The following is a 14,181-nucleotide window of genomic DNA, read 5'->3' on the forward strand; positions in this document are numbered from 1 at the left end:
CTCAGAAGTGGCACTGATGAGTCAGAAGCTTTGTGTGGTTTGTGTTTTGAAAGCCATCAGCAGATTGCTATCCATAGAATTTATAAGAATGTTCGCTCTTATTGGTAGAACACGAGGATGCTCATTTTTCTATACCCTCCAACATAGTGTTACCAGCTTACTGATATTTGCCAATCTGGAAGACAAAGATAGTTTCTTGACATCGTTTTAATTTGCATTTTTCTTGCTCTGAATAAGGCTGAACATGTTTTCGTAGATGAGAGCCATGTGCATTTCCATTTCTATGAACTGTCTATTTGCATGTTTTACCCATTTTCTGTGAGGTTATTGGTCCTCTTCTCATGGAATTAGAGGTGATCCTTGTGTATTGGAGAAACTAGTCTTTTGTCTGGAATATAAAATACAAGCATTCCACTACCCTCCCACCCGCCCCCCCACACACACAGTTGATCAGGGAAGTTTTTTTGTTTTTGCTGCTGTGTTTTCAGAATTATGATGTTCACTGGGGTGGGGGGGTGGTCCCTGGCTCAGGGGTCCCTGAGGAAGTGTTGGAGTAGGTTCCACATTAGGACCAGGACTGGAAACATCTCTGCTGTGTAACAGGCAGAAGGGCAGGTGGGATGAGGGTGCTGATGCCAGGAACTTGGTGGCAGCAAATTTGGAGAGAGAAGGCAGATGTCTTGAGTCCACCGAGGCATGGGATTGTGTTAACAAGGTATCCAAAAGTTAAAGAACAGAAGAACTACTGTATTAGCAAAGAGTGGATGAACAAATGCTGGAACCTGAGCTGGATGAGGGGAAGTGAGGGGATGGGTATTCTGTGTTTCCTTAGATAGTGTCTTTTCTGTTTGGCACATGCTAATCAGTGGGCCGAGCTGATGGCCAACATGGTTGCGTTTTCCCTGTGATCAGACTCCATACTCTGAATCCCCTACTTATCTTACTCTCACATGCACCATATATTTCCCCTGCCCTAAACCAACCCAGTGCCAGGTCCCAGGCAAGTAGAGACAGCCCCAGTGCCCCCACGTCTGCTGAAACTATTCAAACCAGCCAATCCTGAGCTGCCTTGCCTGCCTTTCCCATGGAAACCCCAGTAGAGGCTCTGGCGGCAGGCCTTCCCCTCGCTTCTGCTTCTGCCTCTTGACCAAAGCCTGGTGCTCCACTGTGGTTCCATGTGCTGGGAAATGTAAGTAGAGCGTTCTTTTGATGTCTTTAGCCTCCCTATGTGCCATGCAGACACCATAAATTAAAATCCTGTGGGTACAGTTAAGAGGGACCCTTGGAAGGACAGAGTCTGAGGGTGGGTGAACTGCAGGTCCCGGGGAGCCTGCAGAGCCGTCAGTGTGAGTGCTTAAACAAACAGGCTCTCGGTGTGGTCTTCCTAAAGGAGGTGTCTCGAGATGAGGATAGCCGTCATGGAAGGGCAGGAACACAGACAGGGAGGCACAGGGAACTGTGTAGGTGCAGGTGGGTGGGGGGTGATCAGAACCAGGAGGCTTGAGGGCAATATATAGAGAAGGTGAATCTGAATGCATGTGGGGAAGGAGGGAGACATGGAGCCAAAGATGCAGGCTGAGTCCTGAGGATACTTCTTGGAAAACAGTCTTTAAATTCCCAGGAGCAGTCTGACTTTACGTTGATTCCCTTTGTGAGTTCAGGGGAGGGCTCTGGAGCTGCGGATGAGGAGAGACCTGGACATGACATGAGTCCACCTCTGGCCTTTTAGTGCCAGGCTAGCGAACGCCTGTCCCTGGATGGACTCAACTATCCGCCTTCGCCCCTGAGACTTGCTGCCACCACCTCCTGGCACCGGCACCCTCCTCCTCCTGCCTTTCTGCCTGTTGCACTGCAGAGGTGTACCCTCCTGTCTCTCGTCCCCCCGCCCTCTTGGTGCTTTCTGCCTACCCCATGAAGGCCCCCTCATCCTTGCCAGAGCCTCCCTCCACTGGGATCAGAAGCCCATCCGGTTCTTCCAGGGGCATTGGATTTGAGAGAAGAATTCTTGAAGACCAGAAGGCTTTACAACATGGAGAAGAGAGGAATAATGGTAGCAGGATTAGGAACAGCACTGCTGTATTGGAGCTGGGGGCTGCAGTCCACAATGTCTCGGATCACACAGAGTGTGTGTGTGTGTGTGTGCACCAGGGGGAGGATTTGCCCATTCTAGTCATGCTGGTCCACCTCCCAGACCTGGGCTTCAAGTCAGTATATCCACTGGAAGTTCACAAACACATGCTCACACTTGGCCATCACTCAAGCTACCTGGCAATTTTTCTCTTATTGTTGCCTTGAGAGTTATTGACCTTTTGAGAGTGGAATTTGTGGGGAAATAACCTCACTTTCAGCTCATGTTTACCTTGCTGCCCTGAACTCTGACCTGGGCTGGGTGTCGTAGGTCTTACAAGTCTGTTGCGTCTGTTCTGCTTCCCCAGCAAAGATACCATGTGCCCCTTCTCCAGTAGGCTCGATCGCCCTAGACGCCAGTGCAGAGAATGAAGGGAAGCCAGCTGGGCTGTGGTTGGCAGAGACGACTTCTAGAAACAGGAAGAGCTCGAGCAGACTGTGGGTCTCCTCAAAGGGGAAAGAAGGGGCGGGAGCCCCACAAGACCAGGTGTCCCAAGGGAGCTTGTGCATCAGGTCCCCCCGGGGTGCAGGAAGATGGTGATGGCTGCTTTGGCGGTGACAGGTGAGCTGTTGGCAAGGGTTGGGGCAGGAGACAGGGAGCCCCTGTGGGCTCTCTCAACAGTGTTTCAGCCTCTTTGACAGGCAGGGGAGCCTTGGGGGGCTGCTAGCTGGATGAACTGTGGCTTTGCACTTCTGTGAGGGATGATGAGGCTTTGAAAATGCTTCCAACTGGGCAGTTGTTGTCCCTCGAGTATCCTTCACTGGCCCTCGGGGCAGGAAACAAGTGTTTGTTTCCCCAGATCAGGGCCCAATAATGCTTCTCTCTGGGGTCCTTTCTTATGACGGGCTTTGCTGGGGAGCAGTGGCTCTGAGAAGGGCACCAAGAAGGGAGGGCATCTGTTTCTGAAATATGGGGCATCAGCAGTTGAGTTCTTTGACAGTTTTGGTATGCATCCTTTCTAGAACCTGAGAGATTTTCAATGGTTTGAAACCACCATTTTTTTCAATGGTTGGAAAAAAAAAATTGTAAATAATTAAAAAAAAAAAGGAAATTGTGTGAAGGAGGATGAAACATTTGGCTTAAACGTGAGGCTGGGGGAGGACTTGGGAGGAAGGGAAAGTGGCTGTTGTCTTTGTCCCTCCTCCCTCTGGGACTGGTTTGCTTTAATCTTCACTGTCCTCCCAGAGACAGTTCTTTGAGTCCAGCAGATGCCCAGTTGCTGGAATCTTACTTCTAGGCTGTCCCTTAGCAAGACTGGGGGCTTCTGGGCTTACCCTAAGACCAGCTTGCTGGGTGACCTTGAGCAGGCCTCCTGACATCTCTGGTTTATACCTTATTCTCTTCTGGAAGCATCAGTTTTGTCCTTTGGGTTTTGTGTGTGTGTGTGTGTGTGCACGCACTTGTTAAGTAGCTTCAGTCGTAGCCAACTCTATGTGACCACATGGACTATAGCCAGCCAGGCTCCTCTTGTCTGGATTCTCCAGACAAGAATACTGGAGCGGGTTGCCATGCCCTCCTTCAGAAGATCTTCCCGACCCCGGGATTGAACCTGTGTCTCTTACATCTCTTGCATTGGCAGGCGGATGTAAGGGACAAGCCAGACACTAATGCCTCTTGGGAAGCCCCTTGGGTACTTTATGGTCTCCTGTTAATGATCAAGTCTGCTTATCACCCTCCAGATTTCTTTCAGGGCCTGAAAAGAACAGAAGGGGAGTCTGAAGAAGTGAAGTCCAGTGGTCAAGCTCTCAGGGGCAGCCGGTCAATGGAGGGAGGGGTCGGGGGACACAGTCTCTGCCCTGCCTGGGCCTCCACCCTACCAGCCTGGGTGTACTGTGACCATCCTTCCTTGTGCAAAGGCCTCAGATTTGACTTTCAAAGAGAAAACACCTGTCCTGATAAAGTGGGCCTTGTTCCATTCCAGTTGGCTTTGTTCAGGCTCCTGGGCTCAGTTCCTGTGTCCTGCTGGTGTGGGGAGGACAGAGGCTGGGCAGGGTCTCTGGGGGGTTGATCAAAGCAGACGATCCCTGCTTTGAGAGGGCCAAAATGTTTTGCACACCCAGTGGTGCCCAGCGTGTGTCCGCGCTGGTCTCTGAGCGCCTCCTGGTGCCAGCAAGCCTCACCTCCTCAGCGTTCTCACTCTAGGATGTGGAGACTGAGGTGCAGATGGTTACACAGCTCGTGGGGTCACCCGGGCCTCGCAGGGCCACTCAGTCAGCCGTGACCAGGTCCCCTGATTCCTTGCCCAGTGCTGTCTTCCCACAAAGATGGGCCTTTGTTTATGATGGGCCTTAACAGAGCTGGGTTCCCTGCCCTGTGCTCCACCCCTCCTGCTCAGATGTATCCCCCAGCCAACATAAGTTATTGTGGAAATGAATTCTCTATGTGCTGAAAGGAAGACCTGGGACTCGGCATGAAAAGTAAGAGGGAAAAGAATTTCTCCAATGGTTTCCGCTACTCCCATGACACCTCTCCTCTCTCCAAAGTATCAGCATGTTCCTTAGGGCCTTCTTTAAAGACTCAAAGAAGTGAATCTCTAATGGTGAAATTTCTAGCCTCGCAGTATGGAGGGTAGCCCCTGATTCACACTGCAGAGGTGACCACCTTCTTATACAGATACCAGCCCTGTGTGACGTTCCTAGGCCAAGAAATAAGGGACCTATCTTCAGGCATGTTTCCGCCTCGATGGTCCTTCTTGCTTCCCAGTACTCTGTGGGACACTGTGGGGATATGTGATAGGAAGAGGCATGTTAACCCTGGACATGATTTTTCCTTTCTCACTTTTCATTCAGTCTGCTTGAAGTGCAGGAGACCTGGGTTCAATCCCTGGGTCGGGAAAATCCCCTGGAGAAGGGAATGGCTACTCACTCCAGTATTCTTGCTTAGAGAATTCCATGAACAGAGGAACCTGGTGGGCTACAGTCCATGGGGTCGCAAAGGGTTAGACATGACTGAATGGCTGAGTGACTTTGGCTTTCCCAGCTTTCCACCCCTGGGCAAAGTGCATCACTGCCCACAATAAGCAGAGGCTGTCGGGACTCTGGGGGCAGGCAGGGATGGCCGGGGATGGCTGCAGCCAGAACCTGCACCCACTGTCGCCAGCTGGCTGATCCAGCACTACTGGCCTCTAGCAGATCCTGCCGGGTTCTAGGCCGGCCTCCAGACAGGACTCAAGGCCAGGCTGCAGCCGCGGGGGCCTCTGGCAGCAGAGGTCAGGCAGGGCAAGGCTTAACTATTTACACCTTCCCAGCTCTGGCTGCACCTTCTTGGGGGCTGATTTGAAGGCACCTATTATTATTTTCATTCTTCCTGGTATTTTGAATAATTCATTTTTCCTCAGTCCTTAAAAAAAAAACAAACCTGTGCTTAATAATACTAGAATAATGACCTTGTGTCACATTTTGCCACTGGGGCTCTTAATCTACTGTTGTATTCAAATATTGTGAAATGTGTTGCTTTTGACATTGGGTTAGCAGGAAGAATAGTGTCCTTGTGAGGAGGAAGGAGGATCTGTTTTGTGGTTTCCCTTGTAGCCTGCGACAGCCCAGCCAGGAACATCGTCCGTCATAATAATGTCATACAGGCAGGCGACTTTATGGACGCTTACTGTGCACCTTGGCCTTAACACAGGCTCTTGTTAATGCTTGAAACAGGCCAATGACATAATCACTCTGAGGATTATAAAGAGCCTATGCAATGTAGGAGAGCCAAGTTCGATCGCTGGATCAGGAAGATCTCCTGGAGAAGGAAATCCCCAGGGGACTTTCTGATCCCTGCTTTAATATTCTTGCCTGGAAAATTCCACAGATAGAGCCTTGTGGTTGACAGTCCATGGAGTCTATAAAAGTTGGATACAACTGAGTGACTAACACACACACACCTGGAGGCTGATTGTGAAAATTCATTGGAGTGTAAAATGCCCATAAAAGTCTTGGAATAGACCAAGTACTCAGTAAGTAGAATTTCAAATCACCATCGTCATCCCCATTTACAGAGGAGGAAAGTGGGGCCTAGAGAGATCTCAGGACTCAAAGCCAGGTCCCCCTGACGCCAAGGCCCAGACTCTTTCATCACTGATGGGAATAATTGTATATTATAGAGGTTCCTGCCATCTAAGCTTCTCATTGTCTGTGGGGCCACCTGTAAAGTCACATGGGCCCTCTGTTCTTCCCCCGCCCTGGGCCCCATATCCTTCTCTGATCCCCAATGTCCTCTAGTCTCTGTTGAAGGTCTGGGCACATGCCAGTCCCCTGCCTGGTCCATGTGACTTCCTCCTGCCAGTTACACCTCCCTGGCTGCCCATGACAGTTTCCCCTTGCTTGTGGGCTGTGTTCTCTGGGTAATAATTACATGAAATGGCTCACTTGCCAGCTTGATCAGTAAATAATTCCCCCCCAGTCCCAATGGGTGAAGCTCAGAGTTAATGATTGCCAAGGAAAGCTGCTCAGAATGCAAATCATCTGAGGAGGGAGGCAGGAGGGAATGCTGAGCTCCATGACCAGGAGGAGGGGTGCACCCGGGGGCTCCCTGTGCTCTGCCCCCGCCCCCAGCTGTCCTCTCATCTCTTGTCTCTGAGTTCAGCAGCAGCAAACCTCCCTGCTGTGGCCGGCCCATTTCCCCTCTCTGGGCCTTTGCTCGCAAGCTCCTCTCCCTTCCCTCCTCTCTGCCAAAGCAAGTGCTCCCCCTCATTTGTGGCCCACTTCCAGTGCTGCCTCCCCCGGGAGCCTTCTCTCACTGCTCCCACATCCTTGCTCTGGGCTCCTTCTCAGGACTTCTCGGCCACAGCACAGGTCTTTTCCGAGTGCTCCGCTACATGTCAGATGCAGTGCTTGGTTCTGGACACCCATCATGGAGCAAGGTGGGGTCAGATGTAGTCCCGGAGCACTCATGCAGCTTGAAGTGCAGCAGGGAGGCCCAGAGGGCCTGGGAACAGAGGGCAGGTCAGGGGCACTGGAGCCGGACGGAGTGGGGCTCGGGCGGACACTGAAGGTGCGGTGGAATTTTCCAGGCAGACATGGAGGGAGGGCAGAGGCATCTCAGAGCAGAGGGACCAGTGTGTACAGAGTGGTTTGGTTGGATGATGCCTCAGTTGTGGAGGGGAGTCACCTGGGAATCACCCAGGTGGGTGTGTCCAGGAGGCCGGCGGCCACTCAGAGAAGTCTGCCTCCCACCCTCCGTGGCTCCTTCACAGTTTCACTACTGGGCAGAAAGAAGGGATTCTTCTCTGTGAGGGTGGTCATGCTTTCCTGTACCACCTGCTCACCAAGCGATGTGGATTCCAACCTAAAGTCTTGCAGTGTGCGGTGAATTCTGGGCCGTGTAGAGGTGACTGATCTCAGAAGCTCAAGGCAGTGGGTTCCCCACTGGGGCTTGAGACTGGGAATGCCACCCAGGTTCCCCTACTGGGGCATCTGATTGAAAAAGCGTGAGATGGACTGACCCAGTAGGTTCATGTGTTCACAGCCCCTGGGTTATTTGAGTGCACGGGTGAGTTTGGGACTTACCGCTAGAGTGCTTTTCCAGGCTCCTGCCTCTAACTTCGCCCCTTCTCCAGAGTGAGCACCCCAGGCCCCACCTGGACATTTTCCCGTGGGGAGCTCAGTGTGCATGGAGCAGCCCCCTTGCTGGAGAGCAGTGCCACTGTGGCTTGAGCTGACACCTGCCTCCCAGGAGCTCCATCTCCGTGGGCAGGGGGAGGGTGCCTTGCTTCTGCCCTTGGGGGCTGCATGGCCTCTTACAGGCTTCCAGGGCTGCCCCCTCCTCACCCCGAGTCCTCCCTGGGTCTCCCTGCTTTCCTTCCTCCTGTGATCTGGGCTCCATCCCACAGGCTGACAGCCTTATCTCAGACTTCAAGTTTCTGATCAGATTAGCAGCCTGGGAGGAGAGTGCAGATAGGATCGTGCTGTCCCCAGAAGCCTGACACTTCCTGTTGGGGTGAGGGGAACCCCAGCAGTCAGGGCCTAGTTCACCTGCCATCAAGTCGGCAGGGACTCACCCTTTTCCACCCTTGGGGAACGGACCCGCCTGCTGCACTCACCCTGGAAGCCAACAAGCTGTGTGGACTAGGCACCCTGGTCCTGATTCTCCAGGGCACAGTGGTGGACCAGCTCAGCTCTCACGTTGGCCTAGAATCTGAGCATTCTCACCCTGGCCATGCTGTAGGGTCAGCTGGGCTCCTCCTCCTCTCCCTGACCTTCGGAGGGCTTTGCTTAAGTGAGCAGTGGGTCCAGGCATCAGTGCATCATAAAACTCCCTGGGTAGTTTTAGGGCTTCTCAGGTGGCTCAGTGGTAAAGAATCTACCTGCCAATGCAGGAGACATGGGTTTGTTTCCTGAGTCAGGAAGATCCCCTGGAGAAGGAGATGGCAATCCACTCCAGTATTCTTGCCTGGAGAATCCCATGGACGGAGAAGCCTGCAGTTCATGGGGTCGCAGAGTCAGACACAACTGAGCACGCACGCACACTCAGGTAGTTTTAAGGTGTATCCAGAGCTGAGGACCACTGGGCTAGATGCCTGAGACCCACCTGTCCAGCTCAACTGTGTGTTACACACGGTTACACTTGAAATAGTCACACTTGAGGAAAACAGCCGAGGCTGTCTTGTATATATCACCTAATACTAGAGTACATCTTTGTATTTTATAAGAAGGTATTTAAAAATTTAAATCAGTAAAAGCAAACATGTAATAATTTTAAAGACAAGAAATGTGTAATATTTTGGAACCTCAAGTAAATGTAAAGAGAAAAACAGACCCTGTCAGGTAACGAAAATGACATATTCAAAACATTGAAATCTGTATATGTTAAAAACACAAAATCTAGTCATGAGAAAATGGAAGATGAGCTATTACTTTATTCCTTCTAGAGCAGAATCTTAACATCAAAGTTGGCAGACTCATTAGGTCACAAGTATCTTTTGCTATAAAATTTTCTAGAGAAAGCTTTTCCTGACCCTCCCCTAGTTGAGGAATGGTAGGAAGATGTATCTGTGAGATATCTTCAAATATTTTCCGCTGACAAGGCCTTTGGGCTTTTTTTCCTGGGACTGCAGTCCTTTATTTACAAGGAGCCATAGTTTTTGCTTCTAAAGCGTTTCCGGTTTGTCCTTCAGTTCTTCAGTTTTATCTTGTTCAGATGGCAATTCTGACGCAACACTTCCTGTATCAGTTTCAAAACTGTCATGTTGATATTCCACATGTGAGGAAAGTCTGTGAACAGAGTAATAATTATTCTTGCAACAGCATTTTGCTTTGTCTGCTTCCATGCAACGCCTGAGAAGGACTCAAGACGTGTTTCACATTTCAGCAGGATTTTTTTTTAATGTTGTAATTATCTCCTTTTAAAAACATAGATTTTGAGAGATTGGTATAAGGAACTATCATGCTTGGCCTCAACAGTGATCAGCTCATGGCCAGTCTTGTTTCTCTGGTGCCCACACCCAGGCACCCTGCTCCTGCCAGCTTCTCTTGAAGCCGATTCAGACATCATCTCATCTCTGTGATTACTGCAGTGTATATCTCTAAGTTAAAAGGGCCCTGTAAAAAAATGTAACCATCATACTATTATTACATCTTAATAATTGATCGTTTCTTGTTATCAAGAATTTCTTTTATCGGCATTCAGATTTTCCCAGTTGTCACATGTATTTTTTTTTTACAGTTGGTTTGAGATTTCAGATCTTAAAAATTTTGAAATGAAAATTTTAGACCAAGTGAAATAGACCATTTGGGCTGGAAGTGCAGGATTCATGAAGAGAGCATGCAACCAACTGGGTGAAAGTTTCTAGGCAAAGGGACCAGACCCTGCTTGTAGGTTTCAGAGTGTGGTAGATGGGAGAATTGTTCAGTTGTTCGGTAAACATGTGTTCATTCCACAGTGGCACTGTGCCCGGTGCTGGGCGGGGCACCTCAGACACAGCAGTGAATAAGCCAGGCCCCACTAGCCTTGACTCAGGGGAGCCAGAGCACAAGCATTTCAGTGTGAGGTTTACAAAGGGAGCACTACAACCCTTGCAGGTGATACTGGGGGTAGCCTGGAGCCATTACTGGATTTCATCAAAAAGAGAAGGTGGAGGAAGGGGTGTCTCTCCCGGAGTAAACCGCAAGTGCAAAAACATGGGAGTGTGGAAGTCCAGTGCGTTCAAGGACAGTGGTGGGTGCTGGGGCATCGGGGGTGTGGCAAGGCTGCTGAGAGGTGAGGCTGCTGCTGGCTTGAGGGTGTGTCTTATAAGGAGCGGGGTCCCCTGGGACCTTCCAGAAGGGACCCCAGAGTTTTGTTGTAGGAACATAAAGTGTGCACTGTGAGTCAGGGAGCCTTGCAGGAACTCTGAGGAGTTATTTGAATTTCCCAGCCCTTCCTGGGTTCCTGCCTCCTCTAGACTGGAGTCCCACTGGGACAGGCCTGTATCAGCCTGGAACTGTATATACCCAGCGCCCAGCACACAGAGCAGATTCACTGTGTCTACTGCCCATGAGCTTACTGTGCTCCCAGTGCAGGACACCCCTGTCCCCCACCCTGTTCACCACACCTGGAACAGAGGGAGCCCCCTTAGGCCTTCCACTTGGGGAAAGGCAGTGGCATCTCCAAAATGTGTGGTTTTGGAAACTGAATGCCAGTGCTGTGAGTGGGGGACGCAAAGCCAGTGTTGCCCTGGGCCAGCAGGCAGGCTGATACTAGAGCTTGATATAAGAGCTTCTCAGGTGGGTGTATGAGGAAATGCCAATGTGTACTACCCGTGGGCTGGCCCACATAGCTAATTCCTCCAAGACTGGCCAACAGTTGGAGCATTCTTCATTTATTTCCTTATAATAGCATTGTTGCTTTGGTTTAAAAAAAAAAATGAATGAATGAATACATAAATAGTAATACAGATGCTCTAGTGTAATACACACTCTAGTGTTATGGAAAAGTAGAAAGAAGAGAATAAAGCAGATCTCAAGACGTAAACCCTACCGTCTAGAGAGAACTACTGTGAACACTTTGAGAAACAGCCTTTCAAACACTTTTCTGTCCATAAATACAAGCAGTTAACTGGAACACAGTTTTATATAGATGCCGTTACAAGATTTATGCTGTTCCATAACCTGCTTTTTTCATTTAACAGCATGTCATGACACCGTTTCCTGTCCATAACTGTAGATCTGTAACATTTTTATAGCCCACGGTACAATTTTACATGGATGTACAGTAACTTATGCAGACAGTTCTCTATTGCCAGAAATTTGGATTGTTTCCAATTTTTCTCTACAAAGATACTAAAGAGTATCATTTGCCCTTTTTTTTTTTTTTTTAAGATGTGCAGTAATTGCCTAGTGGTAAATATCTAGAATAGCTGGAACAAAGGAAAGGTTCCTTTCACTCAGAGTCCTAAAGCCAAGCAGGGAAGTCACCATGGCAACCCCGCCTTGCTTGTGGCATGCCCATTAGCCTCAGCTCCAGCCAGGGAGGTGGGTCAGAGATAAGGGGAAACCATCTGTTTTCAAGCAAAATTATAAACCAAGATGGAAGAAGCATGCAAGAACATTAATGCAAAATTGAGATGGTTTAAGATGCAGTTGTATTCTCTAGTAGATGCCATAGCTTTTCATTCTTACAAGTCATCGATGATACTTTTCTTATCCTCATTTAGCTGATGTGTGTGCTGAGTTTCTCAGTCGTGTCATACTCTTGGAGACCCCGTGGTCACCAGGCTCCTCTGTCCATGGGATTTCCCAGACAAGAATACGCAGGAGTGGGTTGCCATTTTCTTCTCCAGGGGATCTTCTCAACCCAGGGATCGAACCCATATCTCTTGCATTGGCAGGCACATTCTTTACTGCTGAGCCACAAGGGAAGTCCTCATTTAGCTGACAAGAGAGTTCAAACTGAAGAGATTAAGTAATCTCCCCAAAAGCAGACAGCAGATGATGAAGCCAGGGTTTGAAATTGGTCTGCATCCACTCCTCGTGATTCTCCTCACCCAACCTAGGGTCACCAGCCACCCTGTCTCCTGTCACCATCCCTGAGACTTGCAGTCCTGACTCCCAGCTCTCTAGGGCATTCACTCCCACCGCATCAGACGGGGCCCACACTGAGTCTTCACCTGGGCCGTCTCCAGACTCCACCCTGGCCACCTGCCACTGCACATCCTACGCCACCACTGCGGGGAACTCTCCCTCCCTCCGTGCCTTGGCTCCCGCTGTACCCTCAGCTGAGGGCCTGCTTCTCCATGGCTAACGGGCTACTCAGGGTTTAGCTCAAGCTTTGTTTTCTCAAGAAGTCTTTCCTGACTCCCCAGTATGTCTCCTCTGTGCTCCTCTGGGAGCATCTGGTTCTAACTGCAGTTTGGCCATCAGATGTGTCAGCCGTCAGTGCCGATCTCCTAAACCATGAGCTCATCGTATTCCTCTCTCCATCCCCATATCCTACCGTAGCCTTGGACACAGAGTGGGTATTCAGTAAGTGTATGCCAAGGGAACGAACAAGTGACGAGGCATCTTCCTGTTCATTCTCCATTTCTGCTCCCAGCCCCAGGGATGACTTTAATGCAAGCAGATTGTATGAGCACCCTGCCCACCGGGAGCTGCTCTGGTTCTCTGCCTCTCGACAATTCCCCACCATTGCCCCACAGCACCTGCTGCTAACCTCCATCCTCCTCAAGCCCCAGGCACCGCTTTTCCTACCCTTGCCTTGCCAGGGGAACTGAGGTCCCAGAGAATCATTTATATCACCGCGGCTGGCCCACCGCCCTGCACATCCCAACTTGGTCAGTTTTGGCCCATTAGTCCTGGGCCCTTTTCTCATTCCTTGGGCTCCTCAGTCTGTGCTCCTCTCCCTTGAGAAACTTCAGATACTTTGAAAGTCACCTCTCTCTGCCTCCTAAATTGATCTCTAGCCTTGACTTCTCCTCCAAAATGTGGTCACGCTTTTAAATTACAATCTGTGCAAATCCAACTTGACCAAAAACAGCCCGGGTCTTTCTCTCTCTTCACAGGTGTCACCATTTCCCAGCCCTTGGGAGATGATGCTCTGAGACCCCTGTGATCAGAAACCTAACCTTTATCACCAGGTCCCCAAATGCAGAGTTCCTGACCAGACCTGACTGGAACAGGGGGCTGGTGTGAACCTCAGAGGCTTCCCTCATTTTCCCCATGGAGAGGGGCAAGCAGCTGCTGCTGTGGGCGAATTTGGCCTAGGTCTGTAGATATTCAGATTTGTCAAGAGAAACTGGAGCCCAGGTTTTTATGGGAAGTCCCTTGATCCTTTTTTGGCTGCATCACACGGCATGTGGGATTTTAGTTCGCAGACCAGAGGTGGAACCAGTGCCCCCTGCAGTGGAAGCGCAGAGGAAGTCCCCAGGGAAGCCCCCCAGTTTTAGGTTTTTAGGAAAAAATGTGCAGGAAATAGGTGTTCCCATTGCCCCTTCCCTCCTTTCACAGCTTCCCCTGTGATTAATATCTTGCATCAGCGTGGCACATCTGTTACAACTGATGAACCACATTCACACATGATTAACATCATCAATGTCAGGGTTCACTCTCTGTGTTGAATATTCTGCCGGCCTCGTGCACTCGCCACGCCACTGTCATGCTCAAGTCTGCTTCCCATGCTCTTCTCCCGCTGCACCCCTTTGCACCGTCCCTACCTGGCCTGTGTGCCTGTTTTCTCGCGTCTCTGGACTCATTGGAGCGCCCTGTCTCTGGTCATGGTCCGTTTCCTGTCCCTCTCACCTCTGCATCAGAGTGTCAGCTCCTTGAGGCCCTCCGAGAAGGCTCAGAAGTCTAAGAGGCCCCCAGCACCAGGGACTTGAATTCTCTGGGGACTCGCTGTAGCCTGTGTTAGTGCTTGCTTATGGACCAGGTCTTGGGCTTCCACGGAAGATGCTTCGGGGGTAGTTAACAGGGAGAGGGCAGGTGGCAAGGGACAGAGACAAGGCAAATCTCAAGTTTCAGTGGCTTTGAGGAGTGGAGGAGAAGGGGTGTCCCAGTAAGTCTGGTTGTATTTATTCATTTTAAAATATTTCTTTCTCCATTTAGTGGCATTGGGTCTTCGTTGTGGCACGTGGGATCTTCGTTGCG

The 14,181-nt window shown here is 50.3% G+C and overlaps 1 protein-coding gene across 3 annotated transcripts in view; it reads left to right on the forward strand.

Moving 5' to 3' along the window:
• Positions 1–14,181, forward strand: part of PAQR5 (progestin and adipoQ receptor family member 5) — a 98,705-nt gene that overhangs the window by 11,134 nt on the left and 73,390 nt on the right. The window contains exon 1 of one of the 3 annotated variants that reach the window (XM_005211425.5): positions 2,359–2,689. The exons of the other annotated variants lie outside the window; for them this stretch is intronic. The gene's annotated coding sequence lies outside the window, so the exon portion shown is untranslated. Of the gene's footprint in view, positions 1–2,358; positions 2,690–14,181 lie in introns of those variants that run through there. 3 annotated transcript variants of the gene reach the window in all.

This window comes from Bos taurus, chromosome 10 (genome assembly GCF_002263795.3).
Source record: "Bos taurus isolate L1 Dominette 01449 registration number 42190680 breed Hereford chromosome 10, ARS-UCD2.0, whole genome shotgun sequence".
NCBI lineage: Eukaryota > Metazoa > Chordata > Mammalia > Artiodactyla > Bovidae > Bos > Bos taurus.